Source organism: Petaurus breviceps, unplaced genomic scaffold, assembly GCF_028583685.1.
Source record: "Petaurus breviceps papuanus isolate PSGF00001 unplaced genomic scaffold, PetGlider_PUasm1.0 90865, whole genome shotgun sequence".
NCBI lineage: Eukaryota > Metazoa > Chordata > Mammalia > Diprotodontia > Petauridae > Petaurus > Petaurus breviceps.
In genome coordinates this window covers 6098212-6102959 of record NW_027187367.1, presented here as the reverse complement: position 1 = coordinate 6102959, position 4748 = coordinate 6098212, and the positions used below count along the sequence as shown (strand labels likewise).

General features: G+C 39.0%; 1 protein-coding gene across 5 annotated transcripts in view; it reads left to right on the top strand.

Annotated features, from left to right (window-relative positions):
* Nucleotides 1–4748, top strand: part of TAP2 (transporter 2, ATP binding cassette subfamily B member) — a 15756-nt gene that overhangs the window by 6215 nt on the left and 4793 nt on the right. The gene's annotated exons all lie outside the window — the stretch shown is intronic.

Genomic DNA, 4748 nt, shown 5'->3' with positions numbered 1-4748 from the left:
TATATATATATATATATATATATATATATATATATATATATATATATTTGCCCCTCTTTGAACCAATTTAGATGTGAGTAAGGTTCAAGTATTGGCACCCCCACCTCCTTACTTTCTCTCTACTGTGAAAGCTTTTCCTTGCATGCTTTTTTTATGTGACATAATTTACCCCACTCTTCCTTCCCCTTCCTCTTTCTCCCAGGGCATTCTTCTTTCTCACCCCTCCATTTTTTTTTTTTTTTTGAGATCATCTCAACATAATTAGCTCACACTAGTACTCTCTCTCTCTCTCTCTCTCTGTCTCTCTCTCTCTCTCTCTCTCTCTTTAAAGCAATCGGGGTTAAGTAACTTGCTCAAGGTTACAAGGCCAGTTATTTCTGGGTGTGGTGCTGAGTATCTGAGCCTGGATTTGATCCAGGTCATCCCGACACTGGAGCCGGTGCTCTTACTCACTGAGCCACCTGGCCACCCCTAAGCAATTGGGGTTAAGTAACTTGCTCAAGGTTACATGGCCAGGTGCTTCTGGGTGGGTGCTAAGTGTCTGAGCCTGGGATTTGATCTCCAGGTCGTCCTGACACTGGAGCTGGTGCTCTTACTCACTGTGCTACCTGGCTGCCCCTAGCACTCTCTTTCTACATAAACTCCTTATATCTTCTCTAATAATGATAAAGTTCTTAAAAGTTACAGGTATCATCTTATCATTTGGAAGGCAAACAGTTTAACTTTATTGAATCCTTTATTATTTTTCTCGTACATTTACCTTTTTGTGCTACTTTTGAATCTTGTATTTGAAAGTTAAACTTCCTATTCAGTTCTGGTGTTTTCATTAGAAATACTTGAAAATCCTCTATTTCATTAAAATTCCTCTTATTCCCTTGAAAGATTATTCTCAGTTTGCTGGGTATTTTGATCTTGGTTGTAATCACAGTTCTTTCATCATCTAATTTTCTAAGTCCTTTGCTCCTTTAATGTGGTAGGCTACTAAATCTTGTGTGATCCTGACTGTGACTGTATGGTACTTAAATGGTTTCTTTCTGGCTGCTTGAGGTATTTTCTCTTTTCCCTGGGAGCACTGGAATTTGGCTGTAATATTCTTGGGAGTTTTCATTTTGGGATCTCTTTCAGGTGGTGATTGGTGGATTCTTTTTATTTCTGTTTACCCTCAGTACTAAGACAATTTTTCCTTGATAATGTCTTGAAATGTGAGGTATAGGATCCTTCTTTGATCATGGATTTCAGATAATCTGATAATTCTTAAATTATCTCTCCTCAATCTATTTTCTAGGTCAATTGTTCTTCTGATGAGGTATTTTATATTTCCTTCTATTGTTTCCATTCTTTTGACTTTGTTTTTATTGTTTCTTGATGTCTCATGGAGTCATTAGCTTCCTCTTGTCCAATTCTAAATTTTAAAGAATTATTTTCTTTGGTGAACTTTTGTACCTCTTTTTCCATTTGACCAATTCTACTTTTTGAGGAGGTATATTAATCAGTACATTTTTTGTATCTCTTTTTCCCTTTGGTCAGTTCTGTTTTTTAAGTAGTTATTTTCTTCAGTATTTTTTGTGACTCTTTTTACCAAGTTTTTTTTTGTCATTTCATAATTTTCTTCCTTTGCTTTCATTTTTAACCTAATTTTTCCTCTCCTGATCTTATTTGATTTTTAAAATAATTTAACAAACAAAATAAACATCTTCCAGGAATTCTTGTTGGGTTTGTGTCCAATTCACATTTTTCTTGGAGGCTTTGCTTATAGATGTTTTGAATTCATTGTCTTCTGAGTTTGTGTCTTGGTGCCCTGTCACCATAGTGTATTTTTATGGTTAGGTTCTTTTTTTGTTGTTTGCTCATTTTCCACCCTATTGCTTGATTTTTTTGTTAATATTATACATTAATATTAGTATTTATGTTAATATTGGCTCTGTTCCAAATGTGGGAATGGTGGTGGAGTGGTACTCTCTTAAGATCCAGGTCTTTCTTGCTATTTTAAGAGCTAGTTCTGGGTATTTGGAAGTTTTTGGTACTTCCAAGGTGGTGTGATCTTGGGAAAGTGTGATCACTGTTCTTCTGGTCTATACTCTGGTTCTTACCTAGGAAGGGCCTCGAATCCCTTGGATTACAATCAACCCTACTCTTCAGGGCCCCCTCTCCCTTGTTATGGGAAACAGTACTGTTCCTCTGGGTCCCCAGTCTTTTGGGACCAGAGGTAATACTGCCTCTCAAGATTTCTACTCCCACTTGACTAAATGTGCTTCTTTCTACTCTTGAGCCTAGAAATGGGTATAGGTAATGGAGCTGCCAAAGCAACATCCTAGTGCTATGTCTGATGCTAGCATTGGGGTCTCTTATAATCTCTTTCTGACCAGTTGCCAAGTCCCCTTACTGTCACTGGCTTAAGAGTTCCCAAAGCTGCTAATGTTTTTGTCACCATCACCTAGTTCCACCATTAGTATTTCATGCACCTGAGTTCTGAGTCAGCCTCCTTCCCCATGTCATACATTTCTCTTTCTGACTTTCTATGTTTTTGGACTGGATTTCTCACTCTGAACCTTTGTTGTTTCTGCCACTTCAGAATTTGATTTCAGGTGTTATTTTAAAGTTGTTTGGAGGAGGATGTTGGGAGGGCTCAGCTGAGTGCTTTCTCTACCATCTTAGCTTCACTCCTGGAAGTCCTCCCCAAATTAATCTCCTCACATTTCCTCTCCAACTGTCTACAACAGACTTATTACGTCCCCCACCCTGCCAACCTACTTCCACGGTTGCTTCTTTGGCCATGACATCATAATTCTATTCACTGAATAACAAAACCTGAGGACTTTTTCTACTTCTCTGATTATATTCTGATTCCTTTCATTTCTATCATTAAAATTTCTGGCTTCTATTCCTTTTTTTAATCCTCACTGCAACTACTCTAGCTTAGGTTCTTATTGTGTCATGTCTGAATTACATTAAGTTTCCTACCTGGTGGTCTCTCTGTCTCCAGTAACTCTCTTAATTCATCCTAAACACTGAGTCAGATTGATTTTCCTGGAACCAAATTTTTATTACATCCTTCTCTTCCTAAAAAACTTTCATCCTTCCTTTGCCTGCAGGGCTACATCAGTTGACAGTATGGTCCCATTTTACCTATTCTTATCTCCCACTTCTTTCCACTGCAAACTCTGTGGCAACCAGGCCAGTTTCCTGACCATCCCTTAACCAGCTTTGTTCCTTCTCACTTCTGTGCCTTTCAATAAATTGATTAAATACTTAAGCATTTATTAAGGGCTTACTATGTGAGAAGCAGTGTGCTAAGCAGTGGGGATGCAGATAGAAGAGTATGAGAGTCCTTTCACTCAAAGAACTCACATTCTGTGGGAGAGATAACAGGTGTAGAAGGTTTCTGCTGCAAATCAGATGGAAAGGTCTTTAGGGTGCAACTACAAAGCAGATAGTACTGTCTCTTCTTTAATGTCATTTCCACTGAAAATCATCAGCTTCTGCTTTTGAACAATTTGGGAATACCAAGGATTTTGGGGGCAAGGACATTTGTTCTTGAGTCTTTATTAGATGTAGCTATATAGGGCCTGCTGGAGCAATTGCCAGACTGTATCTCTACAGGGGTTGCTACCCAGGATAATGCATGAGGGCTCTGAACTAGAAGCACTGGTAGTCCCAGCATTCTTGTGTTCAATATTATCTCTATCAGGGTTTGAGTGGAAATGGTGGTATGTCGACATCTGTCTCTCCCTCCTCTTTCTCTCTCCCTCTCTGTCACTCAGTGTGCCTTCCTGCTTCAGCAGGGTTACCTTGGTCTGTGGGTGGTAGTTATTTCTGGCCCCTTCTCTTCAGGAGTTGTCTTCTCAAATGATGGCCGTGCTGACTGGCCTAGAAACAGGACTGGTGCTCAGGGGTCTGATGTCAATTTCACAACTTCAGTGCTTATCTGATGGTAGTTGGTCAGCATAGTTGCCATTTGTGGTGAGGAAGAGTGGCCCTTTCTTCATGATGATTTCTCTTTTCTTTAATGGCTTCAGGGAAGCTGGTCTAGTGGTTGAGAGATAAAGTTCTTCCCAAGGTTCTTTGTTCATGCTGTTCTTTTTTACCTGCCTTAGATGCCCTCCCACCTTCTCTCAACCTGTCTAAATTTTAGCCACCTGAAGACAAAATTGTTTCCTATAAAATGGTTCCTGCTTACCCTGACCACCCTCTTCTCTTAATTCCTATATCACTTCTTATATATTCCATGAATTTTTGTACTACTTTTGTATATGATTTATACTGTATTGTAACTGTTTGTCAAATTTATAAATAAACTGATAAGTCCTTGAAGGTAGAAACAATTTCTCTCTAGTGGTTATATGACCTTTTGATGTTCAGAAGAGAGAAGAAAGTCCCTATTGGGTGTGGTTATAATTTCTAGGGAATTGTTTATGATAGTGTGTAGCTCTTTGTGTGTGAAGTTTTCCATATTGGTGTGAGGCTGACCTATGAGCCAGAAAATAGTCTAATGCTGTCACTTGACTGTTCTTGAAAAGCTGACACTCTGCACAGGTGGGCTCTGGTTAGGTTTTCAATCTCTCAAGCAGGATTGAGGTGAAAGAATGGCACTTGGAGATACATATACTCTTAGCTCTATCAACCAGGCTAGTTTTGTGGTGGAATTTGAATTGAATTGAATTAGTTCATAGAAGCTTCATTTCACAGAACTCATCTCATTTTCTTCCTTCCTTCCTTCCTTCCTTCCTTCCTTCCTTCCTTCCTTCCTT